Source organism: Mesoplodon mirus, assembly GCF_964341445.2.
Source record: "Mesoplodon mirus genome assembly, contig: SUPER_3_unloc_1, whole genome shotgun sequence".
Lineage (NCBI taxonomy): Eukaryota > Metazoa > Chordata > Mammalia > Artiodactyla > Ziphiidae > Mesoplodon > Mesoplodon mirus.
Genome location: NW_028295818.1, coordinates 5,368,064 through 5,384,359, shown reverse-complemented (window position 1 = coordinate 5,384,359; position 16,296 = coordinate 5,368,064). Strand labels below are relative to the sequence as shown.

The 16,296-nt window shown below is 39.9% G+C and overlaps 1 pseudogene across 1 annotated transcript in view; it reads right to left on the bottom strand.

The window, feature by feature from the left end:
• Window positions 1–7,466: 7,466 nt before the first annotated feature.
• Window positions 7,467–16,296, bottom strand: part of LOC309801622 (piwi-like protein 3) — a 33,265-nt pseudogene continuing 24,435 nt past the window's right edge. The window contains exons 9-15 of the transcript in view: window positions 12,922–13,106; window positions 12,693–12,796; window positions 10,636–10,706; window positions 10,123–10,276; window positions 9,296–9,416; window positions 8,284–8,437; window positions 7,467–7,601 (exon numbers count right to left, since the gene is read on the bottom strand). The product of the transcript in view is annotated as a piwi-like protein 3 (transcript). The remainder of the gene's footprint in view (window positions 7,602–8,283; window positions 8,438–9,295; window positions 9,417–10,122; window positions 10,277–10,635; window positions 10,707–12,692; window positions 12,797–12,921; window positions 13,107–16,296) is intronic.

The following is a 16,296-nucleotide window of genomic DNA, read 5'->3' as shown; positions in this document are numbered from 1 at the left end:
TAAGGCTCTGTTCATTTTTCTTCCCTATCCCCCCCTTTTTTTAACTTACTGTTCATCAGACTGGAACTCAGTTAACCTGTCTTCAAATTCACTGATTCTGTCTTCCTCCTGCTCTCATCTGTTCAGCCCTATTGTGGGTTTGTGTCCCCCCAGTTATATATTAAATCTCTAACACCCAGTACCTGTGACAGTGTCCTTATTTGGAAATAGGGTCTCAAGTTAAGATATGGTTATATGGGATTACTGTGGGCCCTAACCCAATGGCTGTTGTCTTTATAAGAGCAGGGAAGTTTGGATACACAGACACAGAGGAAAGAAGGCCCCGTGATAATGAAAGCAGAGATTGAAATGATACAGCTGCAAGACAAGGAAAACCAATGAGTTCCAGAAAATACCAAAAGCTAGAAAGAAGCAAGGAAGAATAATTTTCTAGATCTTTCATAGGGAGCATAGCCGGGCCTACAGCTTGACTCCAGACTTCCACCGTCCAGAAGTGTGAAACAGTAAATTTCTGTTGTTTTTAAGACATGTGGTTGGTAGTAATTTGTTACAGCAGCCCTGGGAAACTAATCTAAGCCCCTCCAGTGAAATTTTTAGTTATTACTGTCCTTTTCAACTACAGATATTCCACTTGGTTCTCTTTTATAATTTTATCTTCTTTATTGCCATTCTCTACTTCGAGGAATATAATTTTCATACTATTGTTTAGTTTTTAAAATATGATTTCTTTTAATTCTTTGAACATACTCAAAAAATGTTCCAGGGTTCATAGCAGCACTATTTACAATAGCCAAGACATGGAAGCAACCTATATCTTCATCAACAGATGACTGGATAAAGAAGATGTGGTGTATATGTGTGTATGTATATATATATATATATATATATATATATATATATATATATATATATATATATATATATATATATATATATATATAATGGAATAATACTCAGCCATAGAAAAGAATGAAATAATGCCATTTGCAGCAACATGGATGGACCTAGAGATTATCATATTAAGTGAAGTCAGACAGAGAAAGACAAATATCATATGATATCACTTATATGTGGAATCTAAAAAAAATGATAGAAGTTAACTTATTTACAAAAATAGACTCACAGACATAGAAAACAAACTTATGGTTACCAAAGGGGATAGCAGGGGGAGGGAGTAGATATAAATTAGGAGTTTGGGATTAACATATACACACTACTATGTATAAAGTAGATAAATAGGAAGGACCTACTGTATAGCACAGGGAATTATATTCAATATCTTATAATAACCTATAATGGAAAAGATTCTGAAAAAGAACACACATATATATATATATATATATATATATATATATATATATATATATATAAACTGAATCTTGTTGCTGTATACCTGAAACTAACACAACATTGTAAATTAACTACACTTCAGTTTTAAAAAATGGTTTAAAAAATAGCTGATATAAAGTATTTGTCCATTGTCAGGAGTTTCATGAAGATACTGTCTACTAGGGCTTTTTTCCCCTTGTGTGTCAGCCTGTTTTGGGGGGTGGCGAGAACACCCCCAGGCTATGTGATTCTCTCGCCGCCCTCAGTATATTATCATACTAGCTGCTATGATTTATTACCATGACAGCACACGAAGCAAAATAAGCTAAGGGTAAAAGTGCATGAAGGAGGTCCAGAGGAAACCAGGCACAGGCTTTTAGGAATCCTGCTCCAGTGGAGTCACACAGGCACACTGAACTCCTCCAGCAAAACTTGTGACAGCACATGTGAAATGTTGTCTTCCAGGAAACCTCATTAGAGACTGTGTGCCCAGAGGTTGTTACTGGGGGCTGGTCATTTAGTCATCCTCTGCCTAGCACATACCTAAACTCAAGAATTTCAGCAGGAAAGAGATGTTCAACATAAAGCACAGTGTTTGCAACAACAGCTTGGGCACAGTGAGCCACTTTGACTGGAGAATGGTGGGGACTGTCTTGATTCCAAGTTCCCAGTCTCGAGCCAAGGGCCAACCTAGCAAGCAGGCCTTTCTAAGGAAAGCAGTCTCAGCCCTACTATGTCAACTCTTTTCTGGACCACGTAGGACACTTTTTTTACTTTCTTCTTTTTTTTGGTGGGGGGGCATAAACTGGACATTTAAATTAATATCACATGGAAACTCTGAGAATCAGATTCTCACCCTTCCCCAGGATTTGTTGTTATGCTATTTTTTTGTACTTGTTTTTTTTTGTTTTTTGTTTTTGCAGTACGTGGGCCTCTCACTGTTGTGGCCTCTCCCGTTGTGGAGCACAGGCTCCGGATGCGCAGGCTCAGCAGCCATGGCTCAAGGGCTCAGCCACGCCGCGGCATGTGGGATTTTCCTAGACCGGGGCACGAACCCGTGTCCCCTGCATCGGCAGGCGGACTCTCAAGCACTGCGCCACCAGGGAAGCCCTTGGTTTGTTTTTTGTTTTGGGTTTTTTTTTCTTTTGTTGTTTTTTTGCTATTGACTTTTCTGGGGGAATTCACTAAAGTGTATTCTGTGTCGTGTGTGACCACTGTCGTCCCTGTTTGGTTACTTGGTGGTCATTTGTTGACTGGATAGAGATTTCATTAACAGCCTGGAACCAAGAAGTCACCCAATCTTTACTGAGGGGCTCTGTGAGCATGGGGATTTTTGTCTTAACACTCAGCCAGGCAGTGGAAATCCCCACCTAAGCCTTCACTTCCTGCTTGTGCAGAATGGCAAGGTCAGCCAGAGGTGAGAGCTTAGAACCTTCCCAGGTCTTTCCTGAGCATGTGCACAGCCCTGAGTATGTGAGCCAATTCCTCATAATAAATCTCCTTCTATCTCTTTTTGTTTCTCTAGAGAACTCTGACTAGCTCAGGCTCCACATGACCTCTACAGCCAAATGCATACTTAGAATGTGTCAACTTTACAACATGGCTGCACCCTTCCTTCATCTCATCCAGACACATCTAGAGTCACTTCTCCTGACCCTGTCCCTACCGCCATCTGCCACACTTAGGCCCAGTGCAAATTCTATTATTTACTTGGATGAACAACCAAAAATTTTTTTTCTGTTGTTGACATATGCTGTTACCAACACCTAGAGCATTTCCCCCCTCATTTCTCCTTCTAGCTCATTTCCATAAATCCTAAAGATATCACCCTCTGGGGTCAGGTTTCTGTGTCCTAAATGCTTCCCCCAAGCCCAAACCCTCACTGGGGATTTAACTCAATTTGTGCTCCCAAGGCACCCTTCTAATTCTCACACCGTTGTGTTCAGGGACTGGTAGAAAAAGGTGAAGGTGGGGCTTTGGAGGCACAATTGAAGAGACTGACATCCAAAAACATAAGCTGTGTGAGAGCATTACTGTTCTAGCGTTAGGGACCCCAGGAAGTGGCCAATATATGCTGTAATGGTGGATAATCCACAGGACTGAAAAATTAGATCATTGCATGGAATTGAAAGATTGTTAGGAAGAAGTTGGGTAAGTAAATGTCCCTTTAGCTATTCTTGGCATTAATTGTTTACAGTTCCTTTATGGAAAAAAAATCGGAGGTTAAATAAACATTTAACCTAGCTCCTCTTCATTAATAAATACATGTAATACACATCATCAAGTAGATCCCAGTAGGTTTAGAACTGTGCTGCATATAAATATTTTTGAATGAGTAATTCTAAACATCCTTAACTGGATTTATTGAGTTTTGTTGGCAGTCCCAACTTAAAAAAGCCCCTTCAAGTACCCAATATTGTCTACTCCATATCTCCTCAGGGATCCATTGCTCCCCGATGCTCTGGGCAGCGAGTAGGTAGCCTGAAGCCCAAAGGTCTTTCTCTCACTTCCCTGTGGACCTTGAGCACAATGCAAGCACCAAGCTGCTGTCCCATGCTGAGCACTAATAATTAGCCTCATCTCCAGGCTGGAGACCAGAGAGAGAGAAGCCAGTCTGCCTTGACCCAGAGCCCACGAATCTCTCTGTGATTCCTGAGAGTGGGTTAACATACTTGTGGGTCAGGAGTGTGAGGACACAGCCTGAGTGTTGCTGCAGCCAAGCTGCTCCCTGGTTGCCCACATTGTTGCTATTTCCAGTACAGGTGATGGTGGCCATCTGTCCTGGGCCCTTGGATGCTGAGGGTGGCTAAGTCAGCCCTGCCTGGGCCAAAGACCCTAGAGGGAGAGAGGGAAGAGTGAGCCAAGTGAATGAGGGTACAGGGCAGAACTGAGGGGTCCCCCACAAATATTCCACCCAGAGCAGGTCAGCCCTCACCTATGCAGAGAGGGAGGAGAATGATGAGGAGAGGGGTGCAGGTCATGGGGCAGGTGCTCAAGAGCTGTGCTGCCTGAGACTCCAGTGGGTGCTCCCCTAAGTCTCTCTTATTCTGAGGCACCCATTGGAGGAAGGAGTTCCTACATTCACATGTGTCCCTGTTCCCCGACACGCTCAGCCCTGGACAATGTCTCTGTGGCAGGTTAATGGCCCCTCCAAAGATGTCTATGTTCTAATCCTTGGATTCTACCCAAATGTTGCCTTATATGGGGAAAGGGAATTAAGGTTGCAGATGGAGCTAGGCTGCCTATCAGCTAACATTAAAATAGGGAGAATATCCTGGATTATCCAAGCGGTCCCAACATCTTCACAAGGGCCATTAAAAGTGGAAGTGGGAGGCAGAAGAGTCAGTGTCAGTGGGATATGAGAATGACTCCGTTGGCCATTGCAGGCTTTGAAGATGGAAGGGGGGCCAGGAGGCAAGGAATGCAGACAACTTCTGGAAGCTAGAATGAAGGAAACAGACTCCTACAGCCTCCAGAAAGGAATGCAGCCCTGCTGATATTTATTTTAGCCCAGTAATGCCCACATCAGACCTCTAACTCAGAGTCAGGAAATTCATTATTCTTAGATTATATATTATATTGCTGCTTAGGCCAAATTCATTCCTAAGCTACTCAGTAACGTGAAACTTAGGTACTATGATACACTGGAGAAAGTTTATCTATAAGCCTTTGGAACAATAAAGCTTTCTCCTAGGAATATTTTTTGTTTGTTTTGTTTTTTTGCGGTATGCGGGCCTCTCACTGCTGTGGCCTCTCCCAATGTGGAACACAGGCTCCAGATGCACAGGCTCGTGGCCATGGCTCATGGGCCCAGCTGCTCTATGGCATGTGGGATCTTCCTGGACTGGGGCACGAACCCGTGTCCCCTGTATCGGCAGGTGGACTCTCAACCACTGCACCACCAGGGAAGCCCACTTTCCCCTAGAAATATTTGATACCCAGTTTCCTTCATCTAATTTATAAAGGACTAGTAGGCTAATAAAGTCAGATGGTGTCCTGGTCACAATATTTCTATTCATCTTACAAAAGCAACAATTTTTTCTAATCAGTAGATTAAGAAGCCCAAGACCATATTTTTAATAACAAGACTGAATTCAGTGATTTTAACATGAATACCTTTATTGAATCACATTTTAAATTTATAATTCTAGACATTATAGTTTTGTGAATAAATAATATTTGTATTGCATTTATAAGAAATGTTCAGAAAGTTCTCATTACTTTGAATTTGTTCCAAGTGATTTTTGTAGCTCTCTAGAAATGTACTACCATAAATGTATTATCATAAATCAAATTCTAGCTTTAGAAAAGAATGTGTTATCTTTAATCATGGAAACCATATCCTATATTATATTTATCATTATTAGCAATACAGCTAGGTAGGACGTTACCTGGATTACAGTATATTTAAAAGACTTGTTTTAATTTTGTTTCTTATAAGATGGGTTCAAATTGCAAACCTAAATTGATTAACCTATAATCAAAGCAATTATATTGTTTTTAAACATATCCTTTTTGATGTATTTGAAGCCCCCTAACTACCCCACCTCAAAAAAAAAAAACACTCTAGGAGTATAAGAGAACAAAAGTTTCACATATTGTTTTTTAAATAAATAAATAAATAAATTAATTAATTAATTAATTATTTTTGGCTCTGTTGGGTCTTTGTTGCTGTGTGCGGGCTTTCTCTAGTTGCGGTGAGCGGGGGTTACTCTTCATTGTGGTGCACAGGCTTCTCATTGCGGTGGCTTCTCGTTGTGGAGCATGGGCTCTAGGCGTGTGGGCTTCAGTAGTTGTGGTGTGTGGGCTTAGTAGCTGTGGCTCGCGGGCTCCAGAGTGCAGGCTCAGTAGTTGTCACGCCCAGGCTTAGCTGCTCCACGGCATGTGGGGTCTTCCCAGACCACGGCTTGAACCCGTCTCCCCTGCATTGGCAGGTGGATTCTTAACCACTGAGCCACCGGGAAGTCCCTCATATTGTTTCTTAAGTCTATTTAAAGATAGTTTTAAGTGGAGAGAGAAAAAAAATGTGTCTGCTTTCAGGAAAAACATGATAGCTTCATTTAAACAACTTATTCAAGACTTTCTTCTGATGATGATACAGCTAACACAATAATGTCACTCTTAGACATGCACAAGAGAATGAATTAAACAGAAATGCTAACAAAGCCCTTAATTTACCTTCTTTGTGGAAAAAGTGACTAAATATTACATTCCTGAGCCACCAACTTTTAAATCGCAAAGCTCTCCTTACTGCAGCTCCACCAGAAAAAATTCAGATTCCCATGCAGGTACAAAGAACAAACTATTTCATACATAGGTTGTTTCTTTCATACAAAGTATTACACACAAATAAATTCCCATTTAATTTTGCCACTTTTATGTCTTCGTTGTCCTTGAGAAAAAGGATGTTACAAAAATAAAGTAGGTATGATTTTCCAAGTAGAATTTACTTGTTCATAGATATATATATATTCTCCATGTGACTAATGACCAACCTTTTTAAAAAAATTTATTTATTTATTTATTTATTTATTTTTGGCTGCGTTTGGTCTTCATTGGTGTGTGCAGTCTTTTCTCTAGTTGTGGTGAGTGGGGGCTACTCTTCATTGTGGTGCACGGGCTTCTCATTGCGGTGGCTTCTCTTGTTGCAGGGCATGGGCCCTAGAGTACGTGGGCTTCAGTAGTTGTGGCATGTGGGCTCAGTAGTTGTGGCACATGGGCTTAGTTGTGCCACGGCACGTGGGATCTTCCTGGACCAGGGCTCGAACCCGTGTCCCCTGCATTGGCAGGCAGATTCTTAACCACTGCACCACCAGGGAAGTCCCCCAACCTTTACAATTAGAGCAGCATTGCTTGGAGTACAGAATATTCAGGCATGTTTAATCATAAAGTCCTTGTTACACATTTGAGAGGTAAATTGTAAAACAAAACTCTCACTGTCAGTTCTCCCGCCTGGAGAAGAGAAGCCTCATGTTAAGTTAGTGGTAGTATTGAAAATAGCATAACACACTTGGAGTCTCATCCATGTCCAGTCAAGAATGGTTTTAAACTCTGATCGTGCATCTAGGAAAAAAATTTCAGATGTACAGATGCAGAATGAGAAAATAAATTTACAAATTGTGGTTTTCAACATCCCATCATGCTTTCTTCTCTATGTTAAAGGTAAAAGAGACTTTTGACAGCGATCCATGTGGTTCTTGGTGAAGACTCTGGCCCACCAGGTAAGCCAGCTTATGGGCATAATGGCAAGGAGCAGGAACTCGGATGATACCCTTTAGGAGAAAGATCAACTAAAAAATTTTTTTTTACCTTTATATCTACTTTCCCTAAGTTTAAATTTTTATGGATATCCAAGGTTCAAAAAGTAGATTCAATTTTGAACAGTTTCACAGATCTGAAGGAAAATCAGTATCAAAAAATACCATAGCCATTATGGAGAACAGTACGGAGCCTCCTTAAAACTAAAAACAGAGCTACCATATGACCCAGCAATCCCACTCCTGGGCGTATATCCAGAAAAGATGAAAGCTCTAATTCAAAAATATGCATGTACCCCAATGTTCATAGCAGCACTATTTACAATAGCCAAGACACAAAAGCAACCTAAATGTCCATCAGCAGATGAATGGACAAAGATATGGTAGGTGTATACAATAGAATAATACTCATTCATAAAGAATGAAATAATGCCATTTGCAGTAACATGGATGGACCTAGATATTATCATACTAAGTGAAGTAAATCAGAGACAAATATTATTTGATATCACTTACATGTAGAACCCAAAAAATAGCATACAAATGAACTTATTTTTATTTACAAAGCAGAAACAGACTCACAGCGACAGAAAACAAACCTATGGTTACCAAAGAAGAAAGTGCAGGGGGGAGCAATAAATTAGGAGTATAGGATTAACAGATGCACATTACCAAATTAAAGAAAAAGAATACTTACTAAAAAAGTGTAATACATGTGGCATAGTATGTAAGTTAGACTCTGTACTGCATCTGGGCTCAAGTAAAGCATGTCATGGATGACATTATAATGAGTGGGAGTGCCAGTGCCAGTGCCTTCTTTCACAGACTGACTCACAATAAAAAAGTCATACCTAGAATTATAGAACATAATTGGTATCAAGCTTATTTTAGAAGAAAAACAATGTAGCAAACCTAGTCTTTGAAGTAACAATTTACAGAAATCTATGATACAGAGTTTCCTTTATATTTAGAAGCCTGGCTAAATTTTGAGCAATGATTTGCTAAAGCAAATCCACAAAGGACAGTGAAATCATTGACAATAACACTCATGGGATTTAAACTCACAAGCATATGCACCGATGCCTAGAGGCAGCAAACATCAAATTATCATGTTCGACATGGTCATAGGTAATGTGATTCAGAGATTTAGGGAAAGATCGGAATATCCATCTCTGCAAATCACCAGAATATATTCAAACTAAGTTATATAAGTGGTAAGGTTAACCAATTTATTGTAAATATTGAATGTTTATGTCATTTTATGTTATACTTTATGTTAATTGTACTTTTCATTTGCTTTGTTTTCTTCAATCCTTTCATGCCTTCTACTAGAAAAATCAATGTTTCTGCCTTCAAATTTAATTCATTTCTCCCTATCAGTTGGTATGAATGTCCTGTTTTATTTCTTGCTGTGGTTTTGCATAACTTTCTTATTTGCATAATTCACTTAGAAGTCTAAAGTTAACCAGAAGTTCTAGCCTTCTTCCTAACAACTGAATCATAGAACGATCAATAAATATTTGTCTGTTTTTAAAATTCTCTGAAAAACAAAATGATTGAAGACAGAAAAAATTATCATCTAATATACCTATCATTTTTAACCTTCTTTAGGTCAATTCTTCCTTTCTCGTCCAAATCATGCAAACCTTAAAAAACTCTGTTACTATTTAAATAAAAAGGAATCTTTAAAATAAAGAAAGATGGCTTACCATTCCATCCTAGTCACCTCTAAATCAATAACTGTTCCTGGAGATGGATTGTCAAGTCTTCATCCTTTTCAATAAAAAATCTGATGTTTGTTTCTTCACCACGATGAAAGTTAGTCTGACACTTAAAAGATTAAGATCAATGTCACTCTGTTTGCTTTGCATTATCTCAGAAGCATTCAGAGTGTCGAAAACAGCCCACACATAGGAGCCATTAAAAGGAGTCTGCAGATGGTATCTCTCCACACACCCCAATTTTACTGTCTTAGCTCCAAGAGCCTGATTCAGGAAGTAAAGGAGGAGGTTTCTATTCATAGCCATTCAGATCCTAGGGGAAGGGTCCCTTCCTCCCAAAGTCAGGATTACTAGTACTGTCTGTGCTGGGCGCCAGGCTTCACTGACAAACAGGTGAAGCCAGAGAAGGGAACTGAGAGGAATCCCCAGTCCTGGGACGTACAGAACTCCAGGATAAAGGAGCTGCATAGTACAAACCATTGACAGGCTATGTTCATGGATTTTTAGGAATATCTGAGGTTAGCAAGCCCTCCTCCATCAAGGTTTGGAAGGAGATTAGAAAAAGAGAAGAATCATGCGGTTCCATATGGGGAAACAACCTGCTACTGCAAGGCTTCAGTTCTGCTTTCTCCTCTGACATGGGCATGGAACACAAAGTGGGAAGGGTCTGTTTTTTTCTCCCCACCCATCCACTGAAGCCCTCTGTATCCAGCTTTCCAATTCACACATCACAACTGTTGTAGATATTTCCCCCTGCCCCCGGAAACTAAAATGTAAAGCTTACAAAATCTGCACTTAATGAGTAATATACCCACTTGTGTCCTCTGTAAGCATTTTCTAAGTAGGACTCCATCTGTTTTAGTTCTTGGTCAATCAGTGCTTGAAACTGTCCATCTCCCACTCCAACTCGATGCACAATGGTAGAATGTGGCAGAGATGAATTTTGTTCATACCAGAGCTTCAAGGCAGCTGAAAGGAAGTCAGAAACACATATAAATAAACCATAACTTGGAACAAAGTGGCCACTGTTTTTGACAACTTCTATGTTCATTTGTCAACATGGTAGCTTTCAGGACACTGCTTAAATCTTCAGTCTAGTCCATACTTAACAACAGTATGAAAATTTTGAGCCAGATAATTCTTTGTGGTGGTCAGGGACAGGGAGTGTTGCTGTCCCATGCATGGTAAGACATTTAACAGCATCCCTAGCACTCTATCCCCATTGTGACAATGAAAAATGTTTTCACTCATTGCCAGATGTCCCAGGTGGGGGGGCAGTATCTCCACCAGTATAGACTCAAGCCCTCCAGCTTCCACCAGGCACTGACTATGCAAACAGGTCGTCAGCCCATTGACAAGCTCCTGCCCCGATTGCTGGATGATGCATTGAGAGAACCACCTGTATGGAGAAAAATAAGCCATTAGTTTGGAAAACAAGATTAATTCAGAATCAAAATGATGAAATTAATCCATGACCAAAAAAAATTCACTATCAGTGGTTGAGGACCCAATTAAAGATCCATTCTTCATCCTGCTGTAGAGATCCAAGTATTGGTCTCTTCACATATCTTAGGCATTTTGTAACATTTTGCATGCACACAAAGAGTAAGAATGGAAACATTTGTTAACATTAACTACAAATTATACATGCTTTGAATACATATGACTCATATTGTTTCAGCTCCTGGGGAATTCCACAAAGTGCAAACCCAGTGTTTTTCTGGAGACTCCTACTTCTAGTTCAATGTCTTAAACAATGGTTCATCCATATGAATCTGCTTTGGAGGGAGCAGTTTGCTTCAAAACAGTAATAGCTATTGTGACCACTGCTCAATGTATCAAGTAAAATCACCTGTTTGTCTAGAGTTTCTATCCCCTTATTGCGTTTTTGTTTACTTCAGAGTATTAGGATGACCTGATAGGGTATGATGTATGTTTGCCTCTTCATCTGAATCTGTACTCCGATGGATGGGATCAGGTATTTTGGCTTTACATTTTCACTGCTGCATTCTCAGTATTTACACATAGCAAGTGCTCAAAAATATCTATTGCATGAATGCAAGCTTAACTTTTTACCTATTATCACAACATTTTCTACTAAAAAAGGCAGAGTAAATCCATGTTACTGTATTTAGAGTATGACTGGAAAAAAAAGATCCTTAAAGGATACTGTGGAATTATACTTGGTGGGCCACAAACAACATTGAACATAGTGGTGGTTTGTGACTGTCCCACATACCATAATGCACAAGAGAAGAATATGCAAACCCATCTGCACTATGGGTTTTATTTTCTACTCTAAGCACAGAAAAAAGAAGGTCCCTGGAGAAAAGGAGAATCATAGGCTATAGAAGCACATCTCCTTATTCAGGTACATTATATACAAATGTATGAAGACAAGATCTTATGATACCTACAGGCCACTAGGTATGTTCCCATAGGTGTCTTCACCCACGTATATCCTAAGTGCTTCCTCATGTGTCCCTATGCAGAGGCTCACTGATCAAATCCTGCGGTTGGCAGAATTCTACCTGTCCTCATCCTTGGAACTTGTGAACATACTGAGATCTAGCCCCTGTGATGATGTTATATGGCACAGTTGACTTTAGGATAAGGAGAGTCTCCAGATGGATGATATCCGACCTCATGAGCTCCTTTAAAATCAGCAAGTTTTCTTTGGCTGATGACAGAAGAGGAAGATGGAGAGATTCAAAAGAGAACAAGAGCACAGTGTGAATTGGCGGGTTGGAAGTTGGAGGGGAGGCAAGGAGCACATCAGAAGGAATGTGGATGGAACTCTAGAAGCTGAGACTAGCTGTAGGTGACAGCCAGCAAGGAAGTGGGGTCCTCTGTCCCACAATCACAAGAAAATTGGCTCTGCCACATCGGCGTATGCTGGGAAGAGGATCCCAAGCCTCCAGGTGAGAATGTGGCTTCTGTGACACTTTTAACTTAGCCTTGGGGCTTCCCTGGTGGTCCAGTGTTTAAGAATCTGCACTTCCTCCTCAGGGGGCATGGGTTCAATCCCTGGTCAGGGAACTAAGATCCCGCATGCTGCGCAGTGCAGCCAAAAAACAAAATCTTGGCCTTGTAAGGCCCTGAGAGCCACGCAGTGCCCAACATCTGACCCACAGGACTGTCCATGGTCATGTGAGTGTCGTCTTAAGCTGCCATATTTTGTCATAGTTGTTAGGCAGCAATAGAGAATGATCAGAGGCTTCCATACAGAATGTTCTGGGAGCCTGACTTTGCCAGAAGATCAGGAGAGCACATCTCTAAGAACAACTTGCCCATGGAGCTTGCCAACAATGTGTGTTAGGTCCGCCTCTCCTATCTGGCCTCCAGATAGCTCCCCACTAAACACTGTCTGCCAAAGCTTACCCACCGCATCAAGTCTGGATCGATGCTTGCCACAAATCCTGCGACTGACTTCCGTCGATGTACAATACCATGGAAACAATCGATAATGATGAACATTGCATTCTGCAACTTAAATTTTAAACCAGGTAGCAGCTTGAGTTAGAACACAAAGCAAATTTCCAATTAAATAGGACCTTAACAAATTCTACCAAAGACAGATGAAAGCAAGAGAAGGCAACAAAATCCCCACGTACTTCTATATCCACCTTCCAGAGGGCACCTCCTAGCTTGCAGTTCATCTGTAGGGCAATCTTTGTAGTGATGGTCTCTCTAAGGTCCGTTTCAACACACACTGGCTTGGAATCGGGTAACTGACACACAGATATCTTTTTATGCCTTCATAAATTTCTTTATTTTCAGTGGGCAGCAAGAAAAGGACCTTGAAAGAAAGCAAACATGACATTCCCCAAAATGCAAGAACACAGTGATGTGAGAAATGGATGCGTGTCGAGGAAGCTATATAGGTGGAGCACTGACAAAGTAGAGACTATTTATTAAATAGATATCTGAATCCATGAGGGTGAAGGGTCTAGAATCACACTGCATTCAACAAGTGTGAGTGTGAGTGTATGGAAGAGACAGGCTGCGAGACAGGCATTTGGCAATATGCATCGATCCTTTAAACTTGCAAAACCCTTTCATCCTAGTCATTCCATTCCCAGGAGTCATTCCATTTCCAGAAGTTTATCATGAAGTCAATATGGGTGGGTTAAAAACACAGACTGATCTATACCGTCCTCAGGACAGTCACCGTCGATGGGATGATGGCTCTGTGTGGGCACTTCCCAAGCATTCTACTTGATTCACTTAATTCTCTCACCAATCGACTGAGATAAATACTATTATCTGCCCCCACCAGCAAACAAGCTTGGGGGCTGTTATGGAAACTGCCTGATTTACAAGCAGCAGAGCAAGTTTCCAAACCCTCGCCAAGACCTTCAGTAGGACACTGAGCAGTTAGGAAGAGAGGCTACTGCTTGCCTTGTTTCTGACTAATGGGAAAAATCATCAGTATATTCTTTTGAACATAATGATGCTTATAGAAGTTTTTGGCAGACGTTCTTTATCAGATTAGGATAATTCTTTTCTCATTGTAGATTAAGTGAGTTTTTCTTTTCACATGAAGAAGTATGAGATTTTATTAAATGCATTACCTGCATGGACTAAGAAATATTCACCACACTATAATTCACCACACTAACCAGTTTTTTTGAAAAATATAAACAACCTATTTCGAACTTAGTGGCCCACTCTAGCCCATGGTGTTCTCCTAATATTTCCTTAACCACCAGCAAATCTCTAATAATGAACTCTATTTATTCCTAGTGTTGTTGAGACTTACTCTTTTTCTTTATTCTTGACAGTATCTAATTTTAACTTTTCCAAAGCTTTAGATTTATTTGCAGATTGTTTTCTATTTAGTTTCTCTTTTTACTGTTGATTTCATTCATTCTATTTTACTTTGGTTGACTTGGTTCTTGGTGCATTAAAATCCAGACTTCATTCCCAGTGTATTCGTCAAGGGCTGTTGGTCTCATTTCTAGTTTGCTGTGTCACCCACGTTTTGATGCCTAGTACTTATTTATATAGTCCCTCGGTTGTAAGAGTTTAATAAATTTCCATTATTCTCTCTAATATCACTGTTACTTAAAAAAATAATGGTTTCTTCAGGTGTACGTGGTTTAATGATTTCTAATTGTAATGTACTGTGGTCAGTGTATGTGGTCGATAGGATCCTGGTCCTACATTATTTGGCTAGGTTTCTCCAAGCCCAGTGTGATCAGTTGAAGACAAAGACAAAATGAACTTATAGATGCACTTTTAAAGAGCACCTAATCTTTTGAGTCCATATTTTATACACACACACACACACACATGCATGCCCACGTGCACGCACACATCTCCCTGTCTCTCCTTCCTCTCTCTCTCTCTCTCTCTCTCTCTCTCTCTCTCTCTATATATATATATATATATATATATATATATATATATATATATATATATATGTGAGTAGGTTAATAGGTCAAGCTTTTAGGTACAAGTTTAAAATCTTCTAGATTCTGTTTTTTTTTTAAATCTGCTGATCTGAGTTTCCTGAGAGTGGTCAGCTAATATTGTCTCCTAAAATTTCAGCTTCTGGAATAGCATGGACCTGTCTCCTCTTAAGAGCTATTCAAGCTGATGAAGATATAGAAACATGCCTGTTTCAGGCTCAGCCAGTTTAACAAGGCAATAAAGAATGATAGGATTAAGATAGGAGAGAAGTAGGGACCCAGAGAGGTGATCCCAGCAACTGAGGCTGCATTCTCTCCTGAGGTATCTGCCCATCCCAGTAAACATGGCTGAGAGGTTGGGAGGCTCTGAAAAGACTAACAGCCTCTCCTCAAAGAGGGAGAAGGACAGAAATCAAAGACCAGGTCCTGCCAAGGAAAGGGTACTCGTGTTAAATCTTGAGCCTACCACTCTAAACAGATTCGATTTATAATACTATGCTTTAAAGACATGAAGCTATGAGAATGTTCCAGCTGATGGTGGGTGTGTACCACCTTGGTATAACCATTTAGAAATCTGATTAGCAGCATCTAGTGACAAGGAACATTCTTCTCCCAGGTACATCCCAGCAGAAATGCATACATATGAGCACTAAAGACAAGTACAAAAGTAGTCATGATAGTAGTCATGATTATTTGTAGTAATAGCAAAACTACAAATATCCCAAATGTTTGACAATAGGATGCATTAAGTTAAAAACAATGGGTTACTATCTAGAGCAAGAGAACAAAAAACTACAGCTACACCCAACAAAGATAAACCTCAATGCTGAGCCAAAGAAAAACCAACACAAGACTGAAGCCACATGGCTCTTTAGGTAAAGTTCAAGAACAGACAACATTAAGCTATGGTGATAAGAAGTCAGGGAAGTAGTTTCTTTCGTAGGATAGTGAGTGTGAAGGGGACAAAGTGAGCATCCAATGAGATTAAAAGATTATGATCCATTAAATAAGAATCCATGAGTCTGTGTTTACATAAGTAAGAATGAAGAGCTCTTCCTTATAATAAAATATCAACTAATAAATATAGAAGGGATATTGGAAACATAGACATCACTATTTGGTGAGACTATGTTAACTAACAACTGTTTCAGACAAGAATCCTCAATGGATGCTAAAATTAATGAGTGAAACTTCAATGAGAAACAGAACATTTGCATAGTCTCAAAGTGTCGCACCATAATAACTTTAATCAATTACAAAGGGATAAAACAGTAACTTTATAATGGTGAAACCTACCAGACCTCAACTTAATCAAATGAGCAAAATTACAATGACCAGTTAATACAGCAGAAACTAACACAACACTGTACATCAACTAAACTCTAATAATGATAAAAAATTATTACATGGAGAGCTGATGACTTAAACCATGAAAAGAAAAAAAAAAGACCAGTTAAATCAACATCATGGTCTTCCAAATATGATGGATTTAGTAAACCATAGAATACTTCTGTGATATTCTGCAAGAATGCATTACCTGAATCTAGTCATAAGGAAATGGGCAAACCTATATTG